The following is a 17,245-nucleotide window of genomic DNA, read 5'->3' as shown; positions in this document are numbered from 1 at the left end:
CTGGAAGAAGCCATGGCCTCAACCAGCAACCCTGCCACCCAGAAGGAGAAGACTGATGGACCAGGTGAGCCGGCCCAGGCCAGGACATCTCCTCCTGAAGCCTCCTCAAGCCAACAGGCCACCAGGAAGCCGAACCAGGCTGCTCCAACCCTGGAGCCCTGGATGAAGCAGACGGTGGCCCTGAAGCTGAAGGAGGTGGACGGGAGAGTGCCGGACATGACGGAAGAAGTGTTCTGCCAGAAGATGCTCCTGGACCAGGGCTTCGCTAAGCCGGAGACCATCAGCATCCAGGCCTTCATGACCGGGATGTTCTTCGTGACCTTCGCTTCGATCAACATCTGCAGAAGGTACTGGGAGATGGTGAAAGCGGCGAGGCCTGAATCCCCTTTCTCTCGCTTTGTGGGCAACTGCCCTGTCCAAAGAGAGGAAAGGCGGGTGACGGTCTCAATGCGGAACCCACACACCCCCGGCAAAGACATCACCACGCTCCTGAAGCGGTTTTGCACAGTGGTGAGGGAACCCACCCACATCCTGAACGGACTCGGCTTCTGGACTGGCAAGTGGTCGGTAATCGTCCGACTCAACAAGGATTCAAGCGCGGAAGACGGCCTCCAGCACCTGCCCCAGTCATTCTCGCTGGGCAACTCCTACGGCCTCATCTACTACCCGGACATGCCGCAGATCTGCAGGAGATGCAGCAAGAAGGGTCATTCGGTGAAGGACTGCAAGGAGGACGCCTGCAAGAACTGCCGGGTAACAGGACACGAGACCAAAGACTGCCCGAAACGGACAATGTGCAACCTCTGCGGACAAGCAGCCCACTCTTACAAGGACTGCCCGAAGAGGGATCGATCCTGGGCAACTGTAGCGGCGAAAGCTCCGGCCAGAGGGAACCCCGCCCCAGCCAGAGCTCCAGCGGCGCAGAAGACCGGGAAAAAGAAGGATGGTAAGAAGACGACAGTCCCTCCCCCCCCTCTCCCGGCCCTCCCTCGCCCTACCCTTCCCACCCTCCCTCGCCCGGCCCTCCCCACCCCCCCGTCCCCAACCCCTGTCACCCCCACTGAGGCTCTCACCTTCTCCTACCCACCCATCTCAGTGGTCCTGTCACCTGCACCTCTCCCAACCCAGCCTCCCTTCTCCCCAGCTCCAGCAGCACTAACATCTTCCTCTCCAGCTGCTGGAGTCCTCTCCCTGGAGGATTTTCCCCCTCTTGTCTCCTCAGGTGCCATCCAGAGGAAGAGAAAGGTGAGGGACAGCCCAGCGGCTGAGTCCTCAAAGCGACAAGTCGTGGAAATCTGCGAAGATTCCCTTGCGCAGCAGGAGGAAATGGAGCAGATGGTGGAGGAACTCGTGTCTGAACCTGAGGTCATCGACTTCACAACAGACATCCAGGTGGCTACAATCCTGGAACAATTTTTGTCAGAGGGCCTGCTGGATCTTTCGGACCCGCCAGGCGAGGAGGATCCGCCCGACCGGACTGGTAACTAAGGTGTATCGTTTGCACTAACCTTCTTTATTCTCCCCCATGGCTGCTAAACTTAACATCTTTGGCCTCAATGTGAGGAGTGTTAGAGATAGGACTAGATGTCAGATGGTGCTAACTTTTCTTTCCAAGCAGTCGAGTGATATATTTATGCTGCAGGAATGTACTCTCCCCTCTTCCAGGTCATATCATCACCTGGCCAGGCAGTGGACCCATGGCCCGTCCTACTGGTCTGGTGGGGGCGACTGTAAGTCTGCGGGGGTTGCCATCCTGATTAGGGGAGGCGTATTTACTGTTGACTCTGTCCAGGAGCTCGTCTGCGGCCGCTTGTTGGTCGTAGACGGTTCCTGGGCAGGAGAGCCGATTAGGCTCATCAACGTGTACGCCCCCCCTATGAAGGCTGAGCGCCTGGAACTATTCCAGACCCTGCGGACCCAGCTCGCCACCACTAGGGCAGTGGTGATGGCCGGGGACTTCAACTGCCTCATCGAAGAGGATGGACGAAGTTCCGGCACTTCAATCAAGCTGGATGTCAGTTCCAAACTGCTTATCGAGATGGTAACCGAAGCATCCTTGCAGGACGTTGTGGGTTCCATGGGGATCGGCTCTGTGAACTATTCATGGAGCCGACCCGATGGCTCACTTCGTTCTCGGATTGACTTTGTGTTCACCTCCCGGGCAGTCAAGCAGCATGGGCACTCCATGATCCCCTGCTTCTTCTCTGACCACAGGGCCATTCTCTTCCAGGGTGCCATCGGCCACGGTTTTCCTCCCGGCCCTGGCTCCTGGAAGCTGAATTGTGCCCTGCTGGAAAGAGAGGAGGTACTGGCGGAACTTAGAGACGCCTATATTGTTTGGAGGAATGATAAAGTTTTCTTTGACAAAACCTGTGACTGGTGGGAATATGTTAAAGTTGAATTTCGTTGTTTCTTTCAGGCAAAAAGTCGTCAACAGGCGTGTGAGAGGAAGAGAGACTTCAGAGAGATGCAGCGTCAGCTGCGATCCCTGCAAGACCTCCTTCAATGCGGCTGGGACGTCAGGAAGGAGCTGGAGGAAGCCAAAAAGGGCCTGAAAAGGCACTTTGAGGAGGAATCCAAGCGAATTGTCTTTCGTTCCAAGGTGGAGAACCTGGAGAAGGGTGAGAAATGTAACTCGTTCTTTTTCAGGAAACTCCATGCCGGCCACACGCCCCTGAAGGAACTCCGAGATGAGACCGGAAACATGCATTCTGGGAAGAAGGAGGTGATGGGAGTCGTCACAGACTACTACCGAAGCCTCTACTCCCGGAAAACCACTGACCCCGAAGCCGCCGATAAATTCCTGTCAGGTATCACTAATCATCTTGATCCTGCAGGTACGGAGGCTATGGATGTACCCCTGACGGTGGAGGAACTGCTCTCTGCCGCTAAATCCTTCAGACCCGGCAGGACCCCGGGCAGTGATGGTCTCCCAGCAGAGCTCTATGTAGCGCTGGGGGACTTGATCTGTCCGGACCTGCTGGAGCTCTATGAGGAGATGGTGGTGGAGGGTAGAATGCCACCGTCCTTGAGAGAAGGCATGATCACGATCTTGTATAAGCGGAAGGGGGAGAGATGTGACCTGAAAAACTGGCGTCCCATCTCTCTCCTGAACGTGGACTACAAGATCCTCGCCAAAGTATTGACCAACAGACTGAAGGTTGTCATCGGACAGATCATCGGATCGGACCAAACCTGCGGCATTCCTGGCCGTAGGGTGGCCGACAGTCTTGCCCTGGTGAGGGACACGGTGCATTACATGCAAAGCCGCCGTACACACGCGGCCCTGGTCAGTCTGGATCAGGAGAAGGCTTTTGACCGGGTCTCTCATGAATTCATGGGTAAGGCTCTGCGTAGGCTGCGGCTTGGCAGGTTGTTCTGTTTGTATGTTAACCTGATGTATTGCGACATTTACAGCTCGGTGCTGGTGAACGGCTGGAAGACTGACCCCTTTCCTGTATCGTCGGGGGTTAGACAAGGCTGTCCTCTTTCACCTCTCCTTTTTGTTTGTGTTATAGAGCTCTTCGCAGAGGCTATCCGGCAGAATGGAGAGATCAGAGGGATCACCGCACCAGGTCCAGGACACTTCGAGGTCAAATGCTCGCTGTACATGGACGACGTGACCGTCTTCTGCGCTGACCAGAGTTCGGTGACTGCACTCGTCCAGACCTGTGAGGAGTTCGGACGCGCTTCAGGGGCAAAAGTCAACTGCGGGAAGTCGGAAGCCATGCTCTTCGGAAAGTGGTACCTGCCTTCTCCTGCCTCCTTCCCGTTTACTATCAAGCCGGACTTCATCAAAATTCTGGGAGTCTGGTTCGGTAAGGAAGGTGCAGCCCTAAAGTCGTGGGAAGAACGCTTGGCCAAAGTCAACCAAAGGATCGGACTGTGGAGCCTCAGACAACTCACTATTGAGGGCAAAGCAATGGTCCTGCGTAACGAAGTCTTGCCTGTGCTACAATACACTGCACAGGCATGGCCCCCTCTTGCCACCGTCTCGAGGGCCATTACCAGGACTGTGTTTCGCTTCATCTGGGGCTCGAAAAAGGACAGAGTAAAGCGGACTGTTATGTACAAGGAGCCCCGCAAAGGTGGGAAGGGTATACCCGACATTCCCACTCTGCTGCGGATCGCTTTTGCATGTGACTGTGTTCGTAGGACTCTGAGGACAGCAAACGGCTCTGCGGGCAAGGCCATGTCCCGCTACTTCCTCCTTCCCCTCTGGCGAGGTTTTGGCTGGGACAAGTGGGACAGCTCCTTCCCTTACAACTGGCACGCTCCCTGGTTCTACGGAGATGTTGTCCGGTTTGTGAGGGAGCATCAACTGGAGGGTCTTAAGCCCGACTTGTGGAAACCTAAGTCGATCCACAAGCACATCAGAGCAAAGGACTCACTGGAGTTTGTTCCAGGGCTTCATGCCGACACGTTGGAGACTGTTTGGACTAACGTGTCATCTGGCAGGTTGACCAATGGGCACAAGGACATTTCATGGATGGCCATCCAGGGAGGACTGCCTCTTAGGTCATTCATGCATGCCCGCAACCTGTGCAAGACCCGGTACTGCCCCAGGTGCCCCTTCACGGAGGAAACATCTTTGCACATTTTCTGGCAGTGCCCCTTTGCACAGGGTCTGTTGAAAGCCTTGGAACATGAACTCAAGGACTCAGTACCCAGGAACAGACTGTCGTACCGCTCGGTACTTTATGGACTATTTCCTGGGAATACCACGGATGGAGCAATCCAGGAAGCCTGGCGCCTTATGAACTGCTTTAAGGACGCTATATGGTTTGCCAGGAACCGTCTGATTTTGCGGAGAGAGAGTGTGTCCGTCCAGGACTGCCGCAGACTGATCCACAGCCTGCTCAGAGACTATTCCACCTGGGACAGCCCGGACGTCGATGAGGAAGAGGACTGATACTCCCCTTCCCCCCACTCTCCCTTCTTGTGTGTTGTCTTTCAATAAAGCTTCGGGCCTGTGATCTCCCCCTTCCCTATCCCCTCCTACCCACTCCCCTATCCCATCACTTGTCTGTAATGCTTTGTTGTTTGGCTTTAGTGAATGCAAGAATGTTAGTGTAGCATGTGGTGTAATGTATAGCATAGGCTAGCCTGTACTGTGTATTATACTGTCATGTTATGTTTGACGACTGTTATTATTTATTATTTGCTGCTTCATGGCTTGCGCTGCGTCGCAGTAATGTTTGTATGATGACGATTGATTGTCAATAAAGCAATTTTCAATCAAAAAAATCTGTTCTTATCAGTTTAATATCTGATACGTCCCCTATCTGGGGACCATATATTAAATGGATTTTTAGAACAGGGAGATGGAAATAGAGCTTGCTCTGTCCACTCCACGCATTGACCTGGTATTGCAGTATTTCCAGGACCGGTGCACCCTTCCCTTATGTGTTTACTAAAATCAGATTTCAAAAGTGCTATTTGTGTTTGCTATTGTTTTTGTCTTTCTGATGGGATCTCCCCTTTTAATCCCATTATTTCAACACCTGTTGGACAATGCATTTGTACAGTCATGTGTGATAATGAGCTAATTTATTAAATGCAATTAATGAATACATTGCCACCTCTTGTTTTGTGTCGTCTGTGTTTCTGTGTTTCTGGCATTTCACATTGGAACAGCTCATTCACCTTCCTTGTCTTCTCTCCGCCCTCCCTCCTAGGTAGGTTAAAGAGCTGCACCTGAGCCAGCCACTGATTGATGCAGCACCACAGTCAAATAGCGGAGTGGAGTAGAGGAACAGCAAACAGCCATTAAAGCCGCCCGCCCGCCCGCCCGCCCGCCACAATGGACCTACCTGTGTACACTAGATGGATGTGATGGAAAGTACTGTCGTCCCTACATTTCAAGAAGAAGTAAGAATTGCAGTTGCAACAAACCCTTGCTTGCCTACAAAGAGAGCAGCAATTTGGATTTGTTACTATGTTACCTGGAAGAATAACAAAGTGTGCAAGGATGGAGGTTGTAGGAGCAAGGAGAACAAGTTGTCTGTAAAGTTGGTGGATGCTTATTTTCCATTTTGCAGTCCCTTGTCTCCCTCTTGTGGCCTCCTGGAGGCAAATAAATGTGCAAAAAAAAGACAGCCTGGGGGCCGGCTGTTGCAGTGTTGCCCTCTCAGGCAACACTGAGTGACTGACTGAGCCGCACCGTCTTATATAAAGTTCAGACGGAACTTTGCACGTGTCATAGTGGAGCCCTGAGGAGCCAGAGCCAGCTTTCTGACATCATAATGGGGCCTCAGAGATAAAAGCCTGGGCCCAGGCAGTGTTGGTCAGTGCTGCTCAGCAGGCAGCACCTGACTGGATTAAAGCTGATACAAGGTGTGAAAGGAGAAGGGGTGGCAGTGGGCATGCACTTACTGCTGCTGCTGCTGCCAGTGTTTGCACGGCAGGAGGGCATTTGGGCGTTGCCAGGAAGGCGGTTTTATGTAGATTCCTCTTCTTTCAGCACTGCATTGTGGTGCAAGCAAAAGAAGCAAATCCTGTCTTGCTTCCTCTCCGGCCTTTATTCACCTCCCGCTTAGTAGCTGTGAGTGTGTGCGCGCCTGCAGGGCCCCGTGGAATTGCCTAGGAGTAGGCTGAATCGCTGCAAGGGGTGAACAGCAGTATTAGGCAGGCTCGGTCAACGCCAGGCCCATTCGGGTTATCGCTTCTCGGCCTTTTGGCTCAGATCAGGGTTTATTGCCTTGGTCTGGGCCAGGGGGCTGGTTACGTGGAGGAGACTCCGGCGGTTCGGGACAGCGATCACGTGCTTCGGGCATTGGAAGAAGGATGGCAGCAATTCGGAACACAGTACGGTTCGTGGTGGCTACAGAAAAGAAATCAAGCATTGGCATGGGACATATTATGGAGAAAATCCTTCTGGAATTGGCTGGAGTAAGCCTGGATAAGGTATTTTGTATCCAGGAATTTTTCAATATAGGTACGTACGATATCTCTTTCTTTATTGAAGCAGACTGTCTGGACTTTTTTCAGTTCCTGAAGGAGAAAGGTACGCACAATTATTTAAAGCACATCACTATCTTGCCTCTATTTTCCACTGTTGAGAAATGTGTTACAGTACATATGTACAATCCATTTGTGGACAAATATTTGGTCAAGGCATTCCTGGCACAGTACTGTTCCCATATTAGAGGAGGAATCGACCAGAAGAATTTATGGGGTGTGTTCAATGGGAACATAAAGTTCTGGGTCCGTTTCAGAATGGACCCAGATGGTATTGGAGGCGTAAAGCACCCTCCCGCCAATTTTTCAATTGGAGGGAATAAAGGTTACCTGCACTACTTTGATATGCCATCCTTTTGCAGGAAATGTTATCACTATGGGCATACGAAGGATGTTTGCACTCAGGGTACAACTTGTAGGAACTGTAAGCAAGCTGGACATGAGGCAGGTTCATGCCCCCTCCCCCGCATGTGTGATATTTGTGGGTCTGCTGACCATACTTGCAGGAAATGTCCTGGTATCAACCAAAGGTCTGTGCTGGGAGTAGCAAAAGAACCAGTGACTCAGGGGAAAGCAAGAGGGGTTACTTATGCTGATGTTGCAGCCAGTATTGGTTTTCAAGTTGTGCAAAATATGGAGGAAAATGTTGTTCCTACTGCTGGGCTTGCTACTGAGGCAACGCCCGTATCAAATGCTGGTTCCCATGTGGAGGGTGTGGTCCCTGGTCAGTTTGCTGGGAGTGAAGCCTGCCCTGAGAATAAAGCTCTGAATGTGCCTGAGATTGAGGAGGAGGAGGAGGAGCCAAATCTCAGTATGCAAATTGAGGAGATGAGCAGTCCTGAAATGGCTCAGGGAGAGGGATCTCAAATATTGGAGTGGTCGCTGTCCGAAGATGAGAAGGAGCAGGCCAGGATGCCATCTGCAGAGAATGCTTCTATTTTCCATAAAGTTGTTTCAAAGAGGATTAAAAATAGCAACAAAGCAGTTAAGAGGTTGAAAAGAGGTTGTCTGGATTCAGTGGTATCAGCAAATCCGTATGCCATTCTAGACTCGGATCAAAGTGGAAGTCCTGAGCTCGCTCAAATTTTTCCTGGGACATCTGGTTCTCCCTCAGTGAGCTACTTGTGTGACGAACAAGTGGCTGATTTGGAAAAGGTCTTGCAGTTTCCTAATGACACTTGAGAAGACAGCCGTGTTGTTTTAACATTTTCACACCTACATGTCTTTGAAATTAAAAATAGTTTCACTGAATGTTAGGGTGTTTACCTCTGCTTTCAAGAGGGCTGCTGTGCTGGACTTTCTCGCTTTAACTGGTTGCCGACACAGGACGAGTATGCTCGTCCTGAGCGGCGAGCACTTCGCGCATTAGGACGAGCATACTCGTCCTGTGTGACAGCCGTCCCTGCCGTCTCTGTGTGTGCGATCGAGAGCGGGGCAACGGCTGTAATACACAGCCACGGCCCCGCTCTGACAGCGGAGAGGAGAGAAACATCTTCTCTCCGCTGTTAACCCTTTGAACGCCGCGATGACAGCTGATCGCGGCGTTCAAAGAGAGGGGACTGCACATTGATCGCGTCACAGAATATAACTGTGACGCGATCAAAGCCCACAACTCGTATGGCCAGACAGCCCAGGGTCCAGTGAAGGACCCCAGGGCTGTCTGAACATATTTCCTGTTGTTAGGGCATACTGAGGTATGTCCTAACAACTGCCTGTGTACGATCAGTAACAGGCTAATGTACTGGCATATAGATCTATGCCAGTACATCACAGTTACAAAATAAAAATCAAAATGATAAATCCCTTTATGGGATTAACAAAAAAAGTTAAATGAATGTAAAAAAAAAATAATGGTAAATAAATAAATAAAAAGTCAAAAAAATACAGAGAAACACACATTTTTTATAATAAATAAACTTTTTAAAATATAAGTCCCAAAACATGAAATAATATAGACATATTTGGTATCGCCACGACCGTAACAACGTGTACAACAAATGTATACCATTATTTATGATGATCGGTGTATGGTGTAAAAAAAAAAATATTAAAACTGCTGCGCAACTGCTTTTTTTCTTCATTTTAATCTAATTAAAAATTTATAGAAATTAAACGATAATGTATTTGTACCAAAAAATGGTACGTACATAAAGTACAACTCGTGCCGCAAAAAACAATGTCTCATACAACTATGTCGTACAAAAAATAAAAGCGTTATGAGCGTCGGGATGCAAAGAGGGAAATGTAAAAAAAATTGCTCTGTCCTCAAGGCTAAAATTGGCCGTGTCCTTAAGGGGTTAAAGGGCGGTGATATCGTTTGTGTGCAGGAGTGTGGGCTGTCAAGGAAACCAAAAAAGAGTGAGTGGAAGTATGGAGAAGCCTTTTGGTCCTTTTCTTCAGCCAATAGAAATGATGGGATTGGCATTTTGCTACAAAATAAAAATATCACAGTGGATCAGGTATTGGTCATAGAAGAGGGAAGATGCATGTGCTTAAATCTCAATTTTTTTGGATGGAAATTTAAATTTTTTTGCATATATGGGCATGCTTGCAAGAATGAGCGACTTGCTCTCTTTGAGAAATTAAAATTTTTCTTACATGGGAAATTACCTGTGATCATAGTGGGTGATCTGAACTGCGTTCTGGATAAACGGGAGAGAGCTGGTTCCTTTGAATCCAACGTGGATGTAACTGGAAATTTGTGGAAGAAACATTTGAATGATTTTTCTTTAAAGGATGCGGTGGAGTCTAAACCAGGTCCTTATACCTACCATGCAGATGATGGGAAGACCAGTTCGCGTTTGGACTATTTTTTCTTTTCTGCACGGGCATTGAAGTGCACATTATATGAGCAGGAAAAAGTCTGTTTTTCTGATCACGAGTGCTTATTGGGGGATTTTGAAATCAATAATTTCTTCTATGGTAGAGGGGGATGGAAGATGAATGTGAGTTTTTTGTCTGAAGAGAGGGTTAAGAGTGTGTTTGTTAAAAAGTATGTTTTTTGGAGGAGGAAGAAGCATCTATTTTCTAATGTGTGTGAGTGGTGGGTATGGGTAAAAAAGAAAATTGGGGGCTTTTTCAGAAGATTAGGATACAAGAGAGCAAGGATGAAAAGAATGCAATACTCACGTTTTAATTCAAGATTGTCTTTTTTGCATAAATGCAAATTCTTGGGGATGGATGTGAAGCATGACCTGGAAAAAACAAAAAAAGAGGTGAGTGATTGGTTCTATGATAAAGGGAAAGAAATTATCTTTAGATCAAGAGTGGAGGTGAGAGACAAACATGAAAAATGTACGAGTTTTTTCTTTAAAAAAATGTGTGGTGGGAAAAGTGGGATGAATGTGTTGCGGAACAAGGAAGATAGGGAGGTATGTGGTAAGGATGTGCTTGATGTTGTGTTAGATTTTTACAAAAACTTGTATGATAAGAAAAGATGTGATTTGGGTGAGGATGATGAGTTTTTGGAGGTAATAGAAAACTTGGTTCCTGAGAGTGAATGCTCAGTGTTACTTGGAGAGATTGTGGGTGCAGAAGTGGAAAAAGTTATAAAAAGTATAGCAAAAAACAAATCTCCTGGGATGGATGGTATTCCGGGTGAATTTTATGTTAAATATTGGGATGTGATTGGTGAAGATGTTGTGGAGATGATGAGAGCTGTTTTTGCTGGCATGAGAATGCCTGTGATAATGAAGCAAGGGAAGGTGGTCTTATTGTATAAAAAAGGAGACAAGCGGCGTCTTGAAAATTGGCGACCGATTACATTGTTAAATACGGACTACAAAATTTTTGCTAAGTTGCTAGCTAATCGGATGAGAGAGGTTGTTGGGTATGTGATTGGCGAAGATCAGGTATGTGCGGTCCCTGGGAGAAAGTTGCATGAGAATGTAGGGTTGGTGCGTGATGTGCTTGAGGACTGTAAGTGTCGGAAAAAGGGAGTGATTGTGTGTGCATTGGACTTTGAGAAAGCGTTTGATCGGGTAGCGCATGAGTTTTTGTTTAAAGTACTAGAAAGAATGGGGTTTCCAGAGCGGTTTGTGAGATGTCTTATGAGTTTATATGTGAGTGCAGAGAGTTGTGTGCAGGTGAATGGATTCCTTACAGAACCATTTAAAATTAAGTCTGGTGTGAGACAGGGTTGCCCTTTGTCCCCGATTCTGTTTATTTGTGTGATTGAGCCTTTGTTGCAAATGATTAGAAAAGATAAAGTTGTAAAAGGTTTTTTGGTGCCTGGATGTGATGGAAAGCGGGTTAAAGTGTTAGGCTATATGGATGATATTTGTGTTTACGTGTGAGTCAGGATATGATATGGCTAGAGTGAAGTTGATAGTTAACTTATTTTGTATTGCATCTGCATTTAAGATTAACTGGGGTAAAAGTAAGTTTAAAGTTTTTTTCAGTCATGAACGGGTGTGTGATGCGGATATGGAACATGTGAATGGTGTGAAAGTCCTTGGGATAGTGTTTGATGAGGAGCTGAAAGGGAGAGAAAGTTGGGAAGAATTGGGTGGAAGAGTAGTAAGGAAATTGGAAATGTGGAGAATGAGAGAGCTTTCTTTTTCTGGCAAAGTGCTAATTGTTAAAAGTATTATTTTGCCTATGATTTTGTATATTGCCTTGATTTTTCCTCCAGCTGCTGCCACCTTAAAAAAGTTGAACAGACTTTTGTTCCTTTTTTTGTGGGGTAGTAGGATGGAGGGGGCAAAAAGAGAAACTCTGATGAAGAGTAGAATAAATGGTGGGTTGGATTTCCCCAATTTGGAGGTGTTCATTGGGATAAATTGCGTGCGTTTTTTTGTGGGTCTTTTTTTAAAAGAATCAAAAGCGTCGGGAATGTTGGGATATCTAGCTGGGACAGTTATTAGGCGATTAAAGTGGGGAAATAAAAACTTAGGTAGACCCATAGCGTTTGACTGCACAGGGTATTACTTATACATAGGGAATTTTATTAACAAATTTCAGTTAGAAGGGGTAAGAATGGAGACATATTTGAGTGGAAAAAATGTTGTTAAAAGAATGTGTATGAATAATGTGATGTGCTCTATAAATGGTTTGAATGTTGCAGAATCTAAGACAGTGTGGAAGAAAATTATTAAGTATGATGTGTCGAATAAACAGAAAGATTTGTTATGGATGTCGGTGCATTGAGTGTTGCCTGTAAGGAGTGTTCAAAAAAGAAGAGGGTTGGTGTTATCTGAAAGGTGTCCGAGAGAAGGTTGTGGTGATGATGAGGATGTGAGTCATGTGTTTTGGTCATGTAAGTATGCAAAAGATGTTTGGAAAAAATTGAGTGGGTTGTGTGAAGAGATAACTGGTTTAAAGAAGCTTACGTATGAAATTGTTTTGTTTGGTTTGTGTAGTTTGGGTTGTGAGAAAGACAGAGTGTTGTGGATTTTCTTGACTTGTGTGAAAGAGGTATTGTGGGATACGAGGAATTTGAATGTGTACAGAAGAGAAGAATTTGAGGTGGATGAGGTGGTTAGAATGGTGTTGGCTAAATTGTTCTTTTATTATAAGTGGGATTTAGAAAGAGGTATGGATGCGGAAGGGATATGGAGAATGTTGAAATGGAGGTACTTGGTGTGACAGTTTGGTAGGATGTATTGATACGCAAATTTTGAAAAATAAATAACGAACCATGGTGATGAGTTGTTGGAAAATAGAGAAGTAGTTATCTGTAATGGATAGCTATATTTCTCGGTTTTAATAAAATAACCTGAATGGTTTAATAAAAAAAAAAATTAAAAAAAAAAAAAAAAAAAAAATCTGTTCTTATCAGTTTAATATCTGATACGTCCCCTATCTGGGGACCATATATTAAATGGATTTTTAGAACAGGGAGATGGAAATAGAGCTTGCTCTGTCCACTCCACGCATTGACCTGGTATTGCAGTATTTCCAGGACCGGTGCACCCTTCCCTTATGTGTTTACTAAAATCAGATTTCAAAAGTGCTATTTGTGTTTGCTATTGTTTTTGTCTTTCTGATGGGATCTCCCCTTTTAATCCCATTATTTCAACACCTGTTGGACAATGCATTTGTACAGTCATGTGTGATAATGAGCTAATTTATTAAATGCAATTAATGAATACATTGCCACCTCTTGTTTTGTGTCGTCTGTGTTTCTGTGTTTCTGGCATTTCACATTGGAACAGCTCATTCACCTTCCTTGTCTTCTCTCCGCCCTCCCTCCTAGGTAGGTTAAAGAGCTGCACCTGAGCCAGCCACTGATTGATGCAGCACCACAGTCAAATAGCGGAGTGGAGTAGAGGAACAGCAAACAGCCATTAAAGCCGCCCGCCCGCCCGCCCGCCCGCCCGCCACAATGGACCTACCTGTGTACACTAGATGGATGTGATGGAAAGTACTGTCGTCCCTACATTTCAAGAAGAAGTAAGAATTGCAGTTGCAACAAACCCTTGCTTGCCTACAAAGAGAGCAGCAATTTGGATTTGTTACTATGTTACCTGGAAGAATAACAAAGTGTGCAAGGATGGAGGTTGTAGGAGCAAGGAGAACAAGTTGTCTGTAAAGTTGGTGGATGCTTATTTTCCATTTTGCAGTCCCTTGTCTCCCTCTTGTGGCCTCCTGGAGGCAAATAAATGTGCAAAAAAAAGACAGCCTGGGGGCCGGCTGTTGCAGTGTTGCCCTCTCAGGCAACACTGAGTGACTGACTGAGCCGCACCGTCTTATATAAAGTTCAGACGGAACTTTGCACGTGTCATAGTGGAGCCCTGAGGAGCCAGAGCCAGCTTTCTGACATCATAATGGGGCCTCAGAGATAAAAGCCTGGGCCCAGGCAGTGTTGGTCAGTGCTGCTCAGCAGGCAGCACCTGACTGGATTAAAGCTGATACAAGGTGTGAAAGGAGAAGGGGTGGCAGTGGGCATGCACTTACTGCTGCTGCTGCTGCCAGTGTTTGCACGGCAGGAGGGCATTTGGGCGTTGCCAGGAAGGCGGTTTTATGTAGATTCCTCTTCTTTCAGCACTGCATTGTGGTGCAAGCAAAAGAAGCAAATCCTGTCTTGCTTCCTCTCCGGCCTTTATTCACCTCCCGCTTAGTAGCTGTGAGTGTGTGCGCGCCTGCAGGGCCCCGTGGAATTGCCTAGGAGTAGGCTGAATCGCTGCAAGGGGTGAACAGCAGTATTAGGCAGGCTCGGTCAACGCCAGGCCCATTCGGGTTATCGCTTCTCGGCCTTTTGGCTAATCTCAAGGGGTTAGTCAGGAGGTCCGTCTGAGTGCTCGCCCTTGGCCTTGTGGCATCGCTGGTTCGCCAGCTTAAGCCACCTGCTGCTTTAGGGGGTGAGCGAGGAGACAAGGAAGGCGATCACAGGAGATATGGCAACGGTGGGTCCGTCTGCGCCAAATACAGTGCGGCTGTATATTCCCGAGGAGAAGAAATTCGTTTGGACCGTGATGGACGTGCAAGGAAAAATCGTGGAGGATACGCTGAGGATGCCCCGGTACATGATCTTTTGTACGCAAGCTTTTCCTACCCAAGGATTCTACGACATCTCTTTCACTACCCAGGATGCCTGTGCTACTTGTTATGCGAGAAGCCAAGAGCTTGCTGATCACCCTAATTTGGAAGGAGTGAAGTTTGTGCCTGGTCTGCAGAGGAAGCAGAGGACACCTGTGACTGTGCAGATGTACAATCCCTTTGTGAAGGATGAAGAGATCATGGCTCTCCTGAGCAGGTATGCTGTGTATGTCTCTCCTGGGGAGAAACGTCGCAATGTTCTTGGAACATTTAATGGACTACGCCGTTTCTGGGTGGAGTTCAAGCTGGATGAGAGTGGTTATGGGGGTGTGATGCATCCTCCCCAGACCTTCTCCATTGGGTCCAATAGAGGATACTTGTTTTATCCTGGACAGCCTTCATTTTGCAGAGACTGTTTCTGTTTTGGTCACACCAAAGAAGATTGTCCAACTGGTCCTGTGTGCAGGAACTGCTTTAAAGCTGGTCATAGAACAGCAGATTGTGAGGAGGCCAGGAAGTGCCATTTCTGCAATTCCTCAGAGCACCTGGCTAGGCAATGTCCTGGAGTTAACCCTCCCCAAGCTAGGAGATCGTACGCTGGGGTGGTGAGTGGAGAAGCACCTGTGGCTTTTATTTCGTCAATGGAGATTCCTACAGGAATTGAGTCTCAGGTAGTTGAGCAGGAATCCGGCTCTGTTGCGGTTCCGGACCCCCTGATGGCAGAGGGGGAGGAGCCTCCTGTGGTGGTGGAGGAAGGAGCCGAGGTCATTACAGTGGTGGCCGAGACTCCGGAAATGGACGTGGACAAGGCTTCCCTTAAAAGGAAGTCAGAAAGAACTGACCCTGTTTCTTCCACAGATAAGGATGCAGAACCTCCTGATGCAGAAGGTGGAGAGGAGGAGGAGGAGACTTCTGTGGACTCTGATGCCTCTTCTCTAGACCAGGGTTACCTGGAGAGGAGTAGTGTTAAAAAACTTGCCCGTACCCTGAGCTTTGTAAAAAGTGTAAAGGAGATCAGGCCAAATAGAAAAGAGTGGACAGAGATGCAGGGAGTGCAACCTCCTGAGGACAAACCGGGTAGTTCTAGAGGGAGAACGAAAAAAAGTGGGAAAAAATCATGATTGTGATATAATGTTTATTTTTCCCTTTTTTCCTTAAATGTTTAAATGTTGCTTTCTATAGGTTCTCTTAATGTTAGGAGCATTAAATCTGCTGTAAGGAGAGCGGCTATTTTTTCTTCTGTTGCTGCTTACCCTAACGACATCTTGTGTTTACAGGAATGTTGCCTTGAAGATGAACCTATAGTGGCAGAGTGGACTTGTGGGCCAAGCGTCTGGTCCACTAGTAAGAAAAAGAATTGTGGGGTGGGAGTTTTATTTAGAGGTTTTGATTTCGTGATTAAAGAAATAATTCATGTTATTCCTGGCAGGGTCCTTTTAGTTAATTTTGAAAAAAATGGTGTTTTGTTTAAACTCCTTAACGTTTATGCCCCTCCTGACAGAAAGGAGAGGGAAGAATTAATTGAACAGCTGTATTTTTTCTTGGGTGGTATGGGTCATACCATATTAGTGGGAGATTTCAACTGTATTTTGAGGGATGGTGATAGAACTAGTGGGGGAGGTAGGGTTGATAGGAGTGGGAAACAGCTAAAAGAAGTTATTAGTTTATTTGGGTTGCAGGATGCTTTTCTGCAGTGTAATAATGATACTGATGGTTTTACCTATTTCTCTGATAGAGGAAATGTTAGTTCTCGTATTGATTTTTGTTTCTTTTCCAGATATTTTGAAGTTAATCGTTTCCTTTTGAGAAGGTTGCCGTTTACGGATCATGCCATGCTTGAATGTGTCGTGAGTATAGAAAATGAATGTCCGTATGGGAGAGGTGTGTGGAAGTTAAACGTTTCCTTATTGGAAGACGAAAGTGTGTGTGAAAGCTATTGTGAGTGGTTTAGGAGATGGATGAATAAAAAGAGTGATTTTGAGAGTGTGGTAGAATGGTGGGAATGGGTGAAGGGAGAAACAAAACGTTTCTTCATCAAAAAAGGCTGTGAGAAAGTGAGGAGAGAACGTGAGGAGTATGAGAGATGGCAGACGAGGTTGGAGTATTTGGAAACTTTGCAAAAGGGTGGATGGGATATGAAAAAAGACATTCAGGATACGAGAGAGAAGGTCAGATCTTGTTTACAGGAAAAAGGTAAAAAAATTATAGCTCAGGCTAAGATGATCGTGAAAGAAAAGGATGAGAAGTGTACAAAATTTTTCTTTAAAAAAGTGTATGGAAAGAGAGTTGGAATGGAGTGTGTGCTAAATGAAGATGGTGTAGAGATAAGTGGAAATGATGGTGTGATTGATGAAGTACAGAAGTTTTATTCAAAACTGTTTGCTAGGAAGGAAAGAGTGAGAGATCTGGAAGAAGAGTGTTTGGACAATATAGAGAAAAAGTTAGATAGAATGGAGAAAGAATGGCTGAGTGAAGAGATTAAAATGGAAGAAGTTGTGAATGTGGTTAAAAGTATGAAAAAAGGGAAAGTGGCTGGTAGTGATGGATTGCCTGTTGAGTTTTATTGTAAGTTTTGGGATATGATTGGTATTCATGTTTTTGAAGTGTGTAAGGAAGTGCTTGCGAGAGGGAGATTGTCTAGAAGTATGAGTGAGAGTGTGGTTGTGTTACTATATAAAAAAGGTAATAAAAAAGACCTAAAAAACTGGAGGCCTATTGCGCTCCTTAATTGCGACTATAAGATTATTGCTAAAGTGATTGCTGACAGATTAAGGAATGTTGTGGACAAGATGGTGGGTGAGGAACA

At 46.6% G+C, this 17,245-nt stretch overlaps 2 non-coding genes across 2 annotated transcripts; both read left to right on the top strand.

Annotated features, from left to right (window-relative positions):
• Positions 1-5,211: 5,211 nt before the first annotated feature.
• Positions 5,212-5,400, top strand: LOC142653860 (U2 spliceosomal RNA). The gene has a single exon (XR_012848714.1). It is a non-coding gene; the product is annotated as a U2 spliceosomal RNA (small nuclear RNA).
• A 7,280-nt stretch (positions 5,401-12,680) lies between these two features.
• Positions 12,681-12,878, top strand: LOC142654264 (U2 spliceosomal RNA). The gene has a single exon (XR_012848963.1). It is a non-coding gene; the product is annotated as a U2 spliceosomal RNA (small nuclear RNA).
• Positions 12,879-17,245: the final 4,367 nt, after the last annotated feature.

This window comes from Rhinoderma darwinii, chromosome 5 (genome assembly GCF_050947455.1).
Source record: "Rhinoderma darwinii isolate aRhiDar2 chromosome 5, aRhiDar2.hap1, whole genome shotgun sequence".
Classification (NCBI taxonomy): Eukaryota; Metazoa; Chordata; class Amphibia; order Anura; family Rhinodermatidae; genus Rhinoderma; species Rhinoderma darwinii.
Note: the sequence above shows the minus strand (reverse complement) of the source record. Positions and strands in the feature narration are given on the sequence as shown.